The sequence below is a fragment of the Peromyscus eremicus genome, chromosome 7, assembly GCF_949786415.1.
Source record: "Peromyscus eremicus chromosome 7, PerEre_H2_v1, whole genome shotgun sequence".
NCBI lineage: Eukaryota > Metazoa > Chordata > Mammalia > Rodentia > Cricetidae > Peromyscus > Peromyscus eremicus.
Window position 1 is genome coordinate 3,859,527 of NC_081422.1, and position 14,241 is coordinate 3,873,767.

A 14,241-nucleotide genomic window follows, 5' to 3' on the forward strand; every position below is an offset into this window, starting at 1 on the left:
ATGGGGTTTATTTTTGTGAAAAAATAGAATATCTGATTAAATTTTATGTTTTATGTATATAAGAATAAAAGCCTATTTAGTACTTCTATTTGCTTACCCTGTTTAGAGTCCTTCCATTACAATCTGCCTGAGGGCTCAGGATGTTGCTCGCAGCTGGGTAGACTGCCTAGCTCTGGGAGGCCCTGAGTTTCTTCCCTAGTACTCCAAAAGGGAGAACGTGTGCAGTGTAAAGTTAGGTCTTCTAGCAGCTGTCAGTAATCCCAGCCCTCCTAAAGCAAGCTGGAGGCAGAAACAGGAGAAGCCCTGGAGACTTGTGGCTGACGAGCCTGGCATGTACTCAGAGGCAAGCAGCATGAGACCCTGTCTCAAACAAGGTGGAAGGCGAGGCCTGACACTGGAAGTGGTCATGGTATTGCAACACACACATTCACAAACCCACACAGATACATCATATACACATTGCTATCACACCCACACACATTTACAAATAAACACACACAGATATATCATATGCACATGGATATCACACACACACACACACACACACACACACATACACACACACACAACCAGTCCCAAGCATTACCTTTAAAGTGTAATCAAGACTTAAGAAGAAGTTAAATCACCAGTTGAGAGTTTCAGTGAAACTTAGAACAGAAGTAGGTTGCTAGTGCAGTGCGCGTAGATTAAGAACTGTGTTCCTCCAGCTGCTTTAGATTATTGCAAGAAGGTGTGTTAGAACCACCGTGAACCAATAGCATGTGCATAATCAAATACCTATTTGCTAGATACATTAAAAAGAGAAAAGGGTTAGTCTCATCTGTCATTGAAACAAATACCACAAGACTGATGAAATACATAAACAGATATGTAATTTAAGAAAAGCATGAGAATTCCTATCAGTCTTCAAGGAACTCAGCTCCAAGCAGCTCTTCATCCAGTGTAAGTTGGTAAGACTGAGACAGAAAGCATATGCTTGTGGACACACAGGAAGAGGGAGAGAAGGAGCCTGGTATGAAACACAAGGGACAGGACACATTTATAAATACATAGAAAGGACAATTGAAAGATTCTGTTACTCTCTTGCAGGACTATTTCCATGGCCACCTTGATTGCTACATTTTATAAACCATTTTCAATCCTCCCCCACGTCTGTCTCTGTAAGTGTGTGAAGAACACTGGGGTTTCATATGCCCCATGGTTGCTTGTAATCTCTTAACTGTAGTATAGAGATTATCTGGTCTGTGGGGCTCATGACTTGCTATCAAGATGTGGATATTATTTGTAATTTCTGAAATAAACACAGTTTATATAAATTAAGTGCAAGTTTGAAACACAATGAGAAAGATGTTTGACTTGGTGGATTGACATGTATTTGTTTACTTTGATTACTTTCAGTCTACCTTAGGAGAATGTTCACATGGTCCTATTCACCATATATGGAAAATGTATGATACAAAAATAGGAGGGCTAATAATGAGGCCATAAGTACATTGAGTTCCTTTAAATTAAGAAAAGCATTCACTCTGGTTTTGGTTTATCTCACTGTCCTGTAATCTCCTCATTTACAAACCATAGTCGCTGAAGTTTAGGAATTCCCATAAGGCCTGATCAGAAGCTCTAACATACATAAAGCCACAGCAACTAGTTTCTTACATTAATGGAAATGTTTACATGCTCTCAACACTGCATTTAATTGGCCCCTGCTCTCATGAAAAGGAAAAAACTAATAACCTTTTGTGGCATTAATAATCTTTAAGAATATAATGCCTTCCAGGCACATTTTGGGTGCCTGTCTCTTTAAACATTTATTTCTGAACATACACATTCATCCCTAGAAGCAACGGCTTGTGTATGCTTAGAGAAAGTATCAGTAAGAGGACAGTGAGGTCTTTGTCTTCATTATTATGCTTTTAAATTTGAAATTTTAGCTTTCTTACATTAAAACTATTTCTGAATTATTTCCACCATTTAATTTTTCTGTGTCAGATTTCTTGCCTTGCTCAACCTTGAATTCTTCAAAATACCTAACATGTCTCTTGTTCATGATACATGTCAGAAAATAGGGCCAAATAACAAAATGAACACATGCCCACACAAAGGAAAACAGTACTCTTGACAAAAAAAAGTCAGTTAAGGCCTTTCCCTCCCTCCATGTGCATTTCCCACTGACATCAAACCAAGCGAAGATGTGAAACTTTTTATTTGCTGGATCTTCTAATTACTTACCTTTTCGGGCTTCATCTTACCCTTGCCCCACTTGATTCTTCTAGTAAATAAGTGGGAGGCAATACCATTCATTGAAAGCCTCCTGACATAGTTCTATAGAGTGTCCAGAAGTGAGTGGACAGAATGAATTATTGCTGTTTCAAATTTGAAAAGTTGTCTGTTATCCACCACTTAGAGATGGTCTTAGAAGTACATTATTAATTTCTTGTGGTGACTATTTGATAACTACTTTCCATGAGCATGAAGTGAGCTGGGGATATGAGGGTAGTCAGAAGAATGAGAGTCAGTGTCCTCCTTTGAACAAGTTGTCTATTAATGGAGATAAAATCCATATATACCGAGTTGTACTATGGAATAGAAATTACTGATAGATGTGCAAGATGTACTAGTTACTTAGAGGAGGTAAATGTATTAATTTGTTGGGGATGGTATGGTGAGTTGAGTTACTGGAACTATCCAGAGTCCTCCCGAGAACAGTGACTGGAAGACTCAGCCGTATCTGCCTTTACATTGCACCCACTTGGGTTCTGGTGAGAATGCATGCTTAGATTTACCATATGACATTTTGATTTTTTGTTTGGTTTTGTTTTGCACCATGTAAATTTTTCTGCCCATGCTTTTCCTGTGCTTGATATAACCATCACCATTCACTAAAATGGCAGAATTGGCATATGAGAAGGCTGGTCTACCTTCCTTAAAGAAGCAGCCCATCACCCCACACTAGCCTTCATCCCAGCCACAAGCACAGTGGAAGCCTCTGCTTCCATCTGATGGCCAAAGTCGTCCCCCCCGCCCCCGGACGAACAAAGGTTTTGAGTCAAAACCTGCATGGGTCCTCGTCTCAGCTCATCTGATGAGCATCGACGAAGATTCCTTCAGTCTTTGTCTGCTATCTGAAAGTGGCCAGCTTTGGTGTTACTCACAGGCTTTTACCTCCTAACCTTTCAGAACAGAGTAAGAGAGTACAGTCTGCCCAATCTGGTCAGAAAACTTTAAAAGTTATTGCTCTTCAAGTCCTTTCATTTGTGGTGACATGCCAGGCCTTTGTAGAATAGCTATGTATATTGAAATCTCACAAGTAAATAAGAAAAGGCTCATTGTCCCCCCAGACATGGCCGTTTGGATATTTGACAAATTCCATGCATGAGAAGTGGTGCTTCTGTAGCTGAATCACAGAGGACAGAATTCCCTTATTGTTGATTGTGTGGCTGTCTCACTTGCCAGCACCTGAGCTGACAGACTGCTGTGGTAATTAATATGGCTGAAGCCCATCTGTCTGGAGAATTTCTTTGTATCCCAACTATGAGAATGAGAAACAAAGCCTGATAAATAAAAGCTAAGTTTTTTAAGATGGCGAAGAAAAAGATAAACCAACTCACTTCTTATCTGTTTTCCCCCAGGAAATTGAATTTAGCAGCCTGGACACAGCAGACTTCCCATAGCACTGGCATGATGGCAGGCCTGTGGAATTTCTAATTATTAGAATGCTGGAGAACATTCGTGCCTCGGTGCTCTGTCTGTCCTGAGAGACTGGGCATAGAGCTTCCTCACTCATCCTCTTTTCATTAGTTTTCTATTCAATCACAGTAGTCTGTTTGGTGCACCTCCTGACGTGCGGAACTACTGATGTGCTCTCGTGTACTTAGTATAGGAAAAATATCCCCATGCTTTCTCTCAGAATATCTCTTTGGAGTTCAGGAATTAAGCTGTGTCACTGTGTACCCTGGCTTCAAAACCAGGAACCAGGTTTATGATACTGAGGAAAAAGCAGATGAGAACATTGATTTCATTTAAAATGAATCAAAATGTCTTAGGCAAGTCAGAAAAAACTGTTCCTGAGTTCTTTATTTTTCTGCACTAAAACAAAAGCTGAAAACACTGTTAACTTTAAATAAAGACCCAGTTTTACTTTGTGTACAAACTGCAGTGTTTTTCATCTAGAAAGTGGAGCTGCAGTGGGTCTGTGGCTCTGAGACACTGGACTTGGTGTTCTAAGGGTAACCACAAATTACTGCTTGTGAATTACATGGAATACACTGACACTAGAATGACATCAAAAAGTGAAGCCCTGTTACAGTTGAGATTCTGATACGAAAGTGAGGTTCTGAGGCCTCTCTACATAGAAAGTTGAAAGAAAGACCACCAGCACTTGAATTTACAGTAAGCCAAAAACAAAGAGAATGATAAAATCAAAGAATTGTAACTTGAATTTGTAGCAATGGATATGGAGCAAATGTATTCAAAGTTAGCAGCCAGCCTCTACCCTCCTTGTTAGAATTACAGGGAAGATGAGGTTTTTATGGATGGATTTTTTTTTTTATCTAAAATAAGTAGGAACATGCTAGACAAAAGATATCTCAATAGGGAAGAAAAATGTTTCATACTTTTAATGTAACAGGCTCTATGTTAATCACAGCTTACCACGAAATCCTTAATATCTGTTCTTTGAAAATGTTGACTTGATTTAGTTGGTGTATCCAAAAGTAGTCTATGAAACACAAAAATTAGAAAAAAAAAAACTTCACACAAAAATGAAGGCATGTTACTATGTCCCATGAAATAATAATGTTCTGTACCAATTGTAGTTGTGAAGAACAGCCCTCTGTGCATCTTGGCACAAACCTTGGAGTTGGAGCAGAGTTACAAATCAGTGACATGGAAAGCCCTTGCATCAGAAAAGATGACATGAAGTCCTCAGGTTCCTCCCTACTTACCTGCAGGTCCATGGCAGACACAGCAGTACTCCTCTGAGCCTTGCTACCCTGTTACATAATGATGGCAGCAATCTCTTTTCGAAACGGTTTAGGTATGGACTCCATGGAAGATTAAGCAGATAGCCATCAGAGTATAATACAACAGCCACTGCCCTAGAGAGGGATGCAGAAGCTGCTATGGCAAGAATGGGGTCGAGGGGGAGCGGCTGAGGGGCAAGCTCTGCAGGCCTTAGCCTCCCCAGAGCTGCTGAGAGCCTCAAGACAGACTACATGGGCCATCAGCAGTCAGGTGATGTGGCCAAGTATCCCAGGAAAGAGAGAAATGGGGAAAGCAGACACAAAAGACTTCACCTCTATTCCCTGGGAGCAGATGTTGATCTGTTCATGAGAAAGACAATAGTAGGGAGTGGAAAAGCTGTGACCACGTGATATTTATGCTTTGGGAGCAGGCACTGCTTTCTGCCCAGTGCATCACCCCAAATCCACAGACATCCCTGTAAAGCTGACATCTTTCCATGTCTAGAACATTTGTGTCTTGGTTTCTCTGTCCTTGGGAGCCTCCCAAGGGGAAGCATGTAGACATTATTCTGATCTTGGTCCTCCCAAAAGATGTCCTGGGTCGCATGCCCAGGATGAATACAGCTTTTGAGGGACACGTGCTGTGACTGAATTTGGCATGGCAGGTGGAGTCCCATATTTTATCCATTGTGTTGGTTTTTCCTAAAATACTTTCTTCTAGAGCCTGAAACAATTTATGTAAAAAACGAAATGGATTTGTACCTCACATCATCAATCAAAATATCCATGCTTAGGTCAGGGTTTCATGAGGTGTGCAGCTGTGTCCCTGGGATTGATACCACACATTCCGTTCCATGGCAGCGCTCTCCACTTCTGCTCTGGATCGACTGCTTCAGAGTCAAAAGTGCCCTAACAGCAGGTCTGAGCATTATGCATATTTATTTAGTAATTCTCACACACAATCAAAGGCAGGCAGTCTCTTTCAATCTTTGATAACACACTAGGTCCAATTAGTGTCGTCCCTATCTGTACAGGTGCCCAATAGAGTGTGGGAAAAATACCAGTCACCAACACTTTCAAAAAAGAATGATTCTTCCTCTCCCAGCAGCTAGCAACTGCCAATGGCTCCTGAGTAAGAGAGGGGGCCTCGAGAGCACATCTCAAGTGTGTAACTCTCTTCATATTTTAAAGAGTGATAATATTCATATCTTGCTGGTGGTCAAGAAACACATGGGTTATTGATTCAGAGGCTTATGTCATAGCTTCAATCACTTATGACACTGTGTTGACAGTGTAACTGGGTAAGAACGTGTTCCATATTCTACACACAGCATCTTAAAATCAGGTCTTCTGTGGAGACTGAACAGAGTTGACACTTATGTGTGCAAATGTGTAATTTGTATGCACATTTTTGACAGAGGTCCCAGTGTCTGCCTCATTGTTTTGACAATATTAGCAAACATTAGAGACACTGACTTCAGCAGCAGTTGTCTGTATGCAGTTTGAATGTCAACCCACTGTGGTTCTCTGCAGAAAATTCATATTCTCTGACCATTTCTGCTACATTTGCAATGTCAGCAAAAGCATGGCAACTGGTGAATTCAAATCTTTTTGTTTTCTTTGTATTATATAATGTTGAAATATATTCTTGAAGCATATGTTCAAGGATATTAACATCTATTTGATATCCCCATCCTCTACTGAAAGAGATGAAAACTTCATTTTCATACTAAATGCCAAATTGTATGTTTTAAGAGAATTTAATGTTTGGGGCTGCAGAGAGGGCCCCTGTCCTTGATCAGGTTATCTCTTACCATGGGAGTCTGATTAATGTTATACATGTAACACACATGTTATACATGTGACACACATGTTTATAGGAGCTTATCAAAAGCAAGGATGCTTTGAAGAAATGTTTATGATCAACATTAATCATTTTGTTGCAAATTTTATACCACTTTCTTAGCTGTGCTGAGTTCATACATTAAAATATGGCTAATATTAGAGGTAATTTGACTTTCATACGTACAGGGAAATTGCTAATTGCTCCTAAAAGAAGCCCAGTGATGCATATCAAATGCAATAGTTTTTCTGCCAGCCTGTAAAACTACATGTGGAAGTTTGTGACTAAAGTAAGATTTCATTATCAGAAGCGCTGAGCTCTGTGTCTCCACACCACGTATACTTAAACTTTATGGCTCCATAATGTGTTTCTTAGCACAAGATTGTCTTTATGTGATATTAGGCCTGGACACTCAGAGAAATGTTGCAGTTTATCAGAATGGATCAATATCACGCTTTTATATACTACAGTAAGGCCTCTTGCTAGGATCGCCAATGCTCTTTCCCCAGCTGCTCAAAATCAACACTTCTTCAATGCCTCCCAGTAGGAGTGTTTGAAGATGGTTCTGTGAATCTATCTGTGGTAAATGAATGAACAGGAAAAAAGCCTCAATTACAAAAAAGATGCTGATACTCTGAGATCAAGAGGGACAAGGAGGGCTGGAGAGGTGGCTCAGAGGTTAAGAGCACTGCTTGCTCTTCCAAAGGTCCTGAGTTCAATTCCCAGCAACCACATGGTGGCTCACAACCATCTGTAATGAGATCTGGTGCCCTCTTCTGGCCTGAAGAGATAAGTGCAGACAGAATACTATACATAATCAATCAATCAATCAATCAATCAATCAATCAATCCTTTGTGTGTGTGTGTGTGTGAGAGAGAGAGAGAGAGAGAGAGAGAGAGAGAGAGAGAGAGAGAGAGAGAGAGAGAGAGAGAGAGAGAGAGACAGAGAAGGAGCTGCAGTGAGCAGGAGCCATGAAGCTGGGAGTGCAGACAGAGGCAGGGGACTGATGGCATGGCAGAACTCTTGCTTATCTTGCAGGTCTTACTTACAAGAGCTCTGGGTTACTTAATTATACCTTTTACCAGAAGATACTTGAGGTTGTATCTGCATCAGAATTTTAATTATATACTTTAAAATAAAACTTTAAAAAGTGGGGCATTTCACTCTGGGGAGCCCACACACACCCGAAATGACTGTAACCATTTTATTACATTAGTTCCCACAGAATTGGCTGTGGTTGCCAATTCAAAGGTTTGTGTATCTATGTTCTGTTTCTTTGGGCAAAACGTCCCATATTTTTCACTTCTTGACTATTTGAAAATATATATCAACAAGCCTTCAAGAAAATAAACTGAAAATCTTTACACTTATTGGGTAATAGTCATTACCCAATGGAATCCAGGAGATTTTAGTAGACCAAAAGTAGACTACACATTCCAGTGTGTGTTTGTATATATACCTAAATGTACATATTTGTCAGACATATGTGCTAAATTTTGGCTTAACATAGAAGTCACAGGAACTAAGATAAAATATCATGTCACTTATTTTTGTAAGTTTTAAGGTCAGCTTGTTCTTTTCTTATCATATGGTTGGGACCACATGTTTTGGAAACAGACATTAGAAAAATTGGAGGGGTAAAATCTGTCCCTTGTGAGTGGCACAAAAAGTATAGGCTATGGTAATGTGGCACTTCTAAACAATAATTATGAAAGCATTATTCTAGAAGCAGTTCAGTTTGTCCAGTCTTTTCAGACTGCATAAATTAATGCAGTGATCTTCCAAAGGGAGTTCAATCAACTACTAATCTTAAACAATGTCCTGAGGGAGCCCATTAAGTTAGAATTTTAAAGCACACAAAAAGTAGGTGATCAACTGAATCCACACTGCAGATATAAACTCTGCACTTGCCTCTGTGTAACTATTTTAATGAAGCAAGATGAATATAGTCAGTATATTTCAGTCTACATATATTCTGTATTATCTCAAATTCTTACTGTGTAGTAAATAATTAAAGTCTTCTGTTATAGCCTACTTTGAAACCTTCTTTTATTAATAAAGCTTGCCTTTGTGTGTTACATTCTGCTTTTGTTGTTTGCTAAACTAACATGGGTAGAAATTCAGGAAGAATAGTCATTCCCATGTCTCGGAGCATTGAAGAGGGTTTTCAGCACTTATGAAATCAGGAGGTGTTAATACCTACTTGAATATGCCACTCACAGATCTCACAGTCATCAGTACTTTTAATATGGCTGTGGCCAAGGTGTATAAATTTTTCTTCCAATAATATTCATTTCAATAGCCCTGTCTGTCTTAAATTTTGAAACATACTATTCTTGTATATCTTAGCTATTAGCATATTGAGCTGTAGAACAACCTTCTCAAAATTCAGTGGCTTAAACTAGAAATAATGTATTCTCTTTCATATCTGGGGTTAGTGGGGTTTCACCAACCTCTAATAGCTTGGATGGTACTGGTTCCTCTCTTCAAGCTAGATCTGGAACTTCTCTGTATATCTGCAAACCTTAGCCAAGCACCCTCTCAGTAGAATGTTCTGTCCACGGCACTCACAGAAGCTTGAGAGATTTAAAGGAAAACACTGGAAGACCCTAAAGCTTGGCTCAGACTTAGTACTTCCCCCTGAGTTTTCTTACCACAATCAAGGCACATTCTCAACACCAGCATCAGCAGGCAGGAAACCGAAACAATGACCCTACATAGGGCGTCACAAAGACCTAAAAGAATTTTTAAAATACAGAGAGATGAAACGGAACAATGTAATTTACCACTGGATTTTCTCAGGAACTGACCCCCAGGACATTCGTCTACCACAACAATGCTGTTTAAGATATTTTAGTAACAGTTCCTTGCTAGTGAGTTAGACCTCGAAGAATCACTTCATTGCTTGCATTCCTGAAGCAGCCACAGCCCAGATGTGATACATGGGTGGGTGTCATTGTCTGAGCCTTTATTTTTAGTCTACAGATAAGGAATAAAAAAATGTTAGTCATGCCTAGATTAATTGCAACTAAAAATACTTACTTGATTTGCTAAAGATGTTTCTGTAGAAAGAAGGTGTCCATTAGGGGAAAAGTTCATCTTGATTTCAACCTGGCCCAAGGTTCTTAATACAATGCAGATAAGCCCTCTAGCCCTAGAGTTTACAGGAAAACAGGGCCCATAACCCAGAAAGAGTTCCCCACAATTAATAAATCATTTAAGTACCCAGAATGAACCTAAGATGTAATGAACTTGATGTCTTTTTACTGACATTCCTGTGTTTTAGAACCATTTCCTTAGTTGTATACGTTCATGGAGGGAATCTCATGTGGTGGGACAGATACAATATGTGGCAATTCTGTAAAAATGCATGAAAAATAAAATGCAAAATGTAACCATTTCCTCAGTCTAGTATTCTTAAGATAGGGGCATTTTTGTAAATTTAAATTGTAAAATACACACCTCTCTGCCTGTTTTCACACATTCTTGAAACATTTTTGTTTCTTTAAGTGTGTAAGTATCTGTTCAAAGTGTAACAATTTAAAATTATCGTGATAAATACTTGTGCTTCCCTACGGATTTTCTCATTCTTGTTAAACTAGAACTTTTAAAGTAAGTCTTTATTTTTCACATTCTTATTTGTGTGTGTGTGTGTGTGTGTGTGTGTGTGTGTGTGTGTGTATTCACACTACGCCATGCCTGTGAGGTTAGAGGAAAACCCACAGGAGTCTGTTCTCTTTCCACCACGTGGATCCTTGGAATTGAACTGAAATCATCAGGCCTGGTGGCAGGTACCTTTACCCACTAAGCCATCTTGGCAACCCCAAAATTTTCAATTTTCATTTAGAAATTATCAATAAATCATTTACAATACATTAGGAGACACTAAATGAAGAGAATTTGGTGATACGTTATGGGTTTTGTATTTTCAATGTGTTCTTTAGACTGTAGCAATCATCGTAAACTTACTAGAAAAAAGGCAATGAAGTAGCTCTCAAGCCTAATATGTCTGGAAACAACGTCAAGGAGAGTGAAGTTCAAGCATCGAGTGCATATCTACATCTCTGCATCTCATTGCACCTGCCTCTGTGCCTGCTGCTGCTGCTAAACTGTCCTAAAGATGGCCGCTCCACCCTCTGACTCCTAGGGCTCAGCTGGTGTTCAGTCTTCTGTGTTATCTCTGTCTTCTCGTCTTAATGACTTTTCTGTGCTGCTTTGCATTTGCTGAAAAAGTGTCCACATTTCCAGGGTGTTTATAGCAGTCCTGTAAAGAAGTTTTTATTGTCACTATTTTACAAATGAAGAAACCAGCACCTAGATTACAGATGTCTTTACAAGGACAAATGTAGTGGAGGAAACCTCATTCAAACACATTTCTCACTCCAGCAGTTCATGGATAAGGTGGATATTGGAGTGGAGTAACTTATAGGTTTGGTTCTGGGCCTGGGTGGTAACTAGGTTGATCAGCCAGCTAGCCAGCCAGCTTTCCCTCATCACCACCACCAGGGTGAGGTCTCCAGCACTGCTCCAGCTAGCTGACCCCGTGCAGCAGGCAGCAAGAAACAGGACCAATTCTCATGCTCTCCGGCCCTTGGAATCACTTCATGAGCACACTCACACTCACACCACCAGGGCCAGCTCTACGTTTTGCCCTGGTAAGGAGCATGGCCTGCCTCTCTTGATTGCTGCAGCTGCTGAGGGACAGGACCAGCTCTTCCTTCACATGCCTCAGAGGCTGGCTTTCCCACCTGCAGCAATGAACAAGTGAAAAATGTGTGGACTAATGGGTATACTGTGTGACTCACTGGGCTGCACTACAGCTTCCACACTCAGATTTGTTTGTTTGTTTGGCTACACTTTTAAATTTTGTTTTGGTTTATTTTGGGGGCTTGGGGGAGGAGGTTGCAAGGACAGAGGGAGGATGCAAGGGGACAAGGAGATGAGTGGGATCAGGATGCATTATGTGAAATCTAGAAAGAATCAATACAAAGTTTAAAGACTCACACATTTCTTTGCAGAGACAATGTGCATCACTATTTGTTCTTTTCCAACAGTGCTAGCTAATGTGACTTGTGCTGGACATTTGTTTTTCTCCATGCTCAGGGCAAACATTTTACTTGTACACAATGTTCCTTACCATACTACATCAGGATGCATGTCATAATTTTAGGCTTCTTTTTAAGTTAAAAAATGTAGATCTTTATTTAGCTCTTGGACAAGTAGACAGAGGACCACACAATACTGAGGCTGAAAGCTGTTCCAACCAATGTTCACTTCTTCAAGATACTTTATTTTGTTTCTTCTTTTCCTCCTCCTCCTCCTTCTCCTTTCTTCTTTTTTTGGCAACAAACTTTTAAAATTCTTCAGGATTTAGAATATTAAGGGGGTGATTCTGCCTCAAGACAGCAAGTTCAATGTGTTTGCCACCTGACTGGACCACTTCCAGAAGTGCCTTGGTCACTAGTTTGATGGTCAGATAATCTGTCTCATCATCTGTGTAGCTTTCCTCCAGGAATTCATGCACTGACTTGGTGCTCCAGCCTATGGCATTGGCCTTCTAAGTATGGTATGTACCCAGGGGTCAGGTTGATAGTCTGGAGGTGTCACCAAAGACAAAACCCACAATGAGGGCAGAGATGTCAAATGACCTGTACCCATCGCTCTGGTATAGTGCTGCTTCAGACCGATAATGTAGCAGGTGATGTACTCCACAGTGACTGGATCCTCCACAGTCAGCCAGTGGCTCTGGCACTCTACGTAGACTCTGTTGATGACTATCCTTGCATCAGCAGTGAGGCCTGCAAAGGCCATACAGACATTATGTTCTAAAGCACAAACCTTCCATACTGTTCTTTCATCTTCTAGCTTGGCTATTAATTTTTTTTCCACACCAAGAGCAACAATGTCCCTTCCTCAGACACCAACCATGGTGGAGCCCTTCTTGACATCTTCTGCATGGCTTCCCACTTGGAAGAGGTGGCCAATGGGTGAGAAGACAGTAATGGAAAGGTTGTAACTCATCACTGCAGACCAATTTTGGATATTTTTATTCAGGATTCAATATGTTTGATTTTCCCAGCTCTATATTTTGTGAGGATTTATGTCTTCCATATCTCTTACACTGTAACTTGTACCATCAAACTTTCCCCAAATTAATAAATTCAAGTAAACCTAGTGAAATTTATAGTGTGGAAGAATTAGATGACTATAAGGAAAAAAAACTGTAACCAGTATTGAATCATTTATTTGTTAGGTGATGCCAAACTCACTTGAGACAGGCACCATGTTATTCATTTGAGGCTCAAGGCTGAATTTTTTTAGTCAACTCTGTACCAGATGCTGGATGTAGAATGTTGACTCAAGAAAATGTAATCTGACATCGTGCAGCTTCTGAAAGAGCCAGCTAAAAATAATGCCATCCACATATAAAATGCAAAGTATAATGTGTGTTTAAGGACCAGAAAAGGCTACAATGCACATAAAAGATGGTGTCCACAAAAGGGGAGGAGGGCAGTTTGCTGGGGAGGAGCTGGAGAGTATGCATTCTGCATAAAGAACCTGATTCAAGGAAGAGCTTGGATGGTGGTACAGAGAGAGGTCTGCGGCAGAAGAACAGGCAAAGGAGGAATCCTTCCCATGCTTGAGAGAAGAGAATCCTAGCCAGCAGAGGAAAAGCACTAATCAGCATCACTCATACTATGTAGTAAAATGAGGATGAATGTCAGGATGATCTGAGACGGAGAGGGGGTGGGATTCACAAAACAGGAAGAAGAGTTATCAAAGCAGACCACACTTGAGGCATGGGAGATAGAGAGGAACAGATGCCCTGCTTTCATAAAATATCCTAACAAAAAGCAACATGAGGCAGGACACGGCTTATTCAGGCTACAATTCCGGCTTCACAGGAGGAAACACTGAAACTCAAGCAGCCACTCCCATCACATCCACAGTCAAGAGTGGAGAGGAAGGAATGCACCTACGCTACCTGCCTGCTTAGCCAGGTCTCTTCACTCATACACTGAGGGTCTGGCCTGGAGAAGGGAGCAGCCTACAGTAGGCTAGGTGAGTTAACAGTTGAGACAGCTTCACGGGCATGCCCAAAGGGCAAGATGATTAAGATAATTATTCAAATAAGACTCTTCCTGGGTGATTCTCGTCATGGAATATTGACATTTACAGCTGATCATCACAACATATCGTAACAGCTGGAATGAGTGAAGGCTAGGAATGCATACATGGATGGTGTGGAAACAGCTGGCCCAAACTCATCCTGAGCAACAGGAATTGCAGGACACCCATGGTACTACCCACAACAAGGGGATCATGGAAGCTGAGCAGTACTCTCAGAGGCATCTTAGTGTGCAGAAATTTGCCTGGAAGATTTCCCTACATGAATTTGAATGGAATGTGTGTGAATCTAGCTTTAAAACCGCAAT

General features: G+C 40.5%; 1 protein-coding gene and 1 pseudogene across 3 annotated transcripts in view; one reads left to right on the top strand and one right to left on the bottom strand.

Annotated features, from left to right (window-relative positions):
• Positions 1-14,241, top strand: part of Pdgfd (platelet derived growth factor D) — a 213,358-nt gene that overhangs the window by 100,283 nt on the left and 98,834 nt on the right. The gene's annotated exons all lie outside the window — the stretch shown is intronic.
• LOC131914694 (proteasome subunit alpha type-7-like) lies at positions 12,084-12,826 on the bottom strand (annotated as a pseudogene).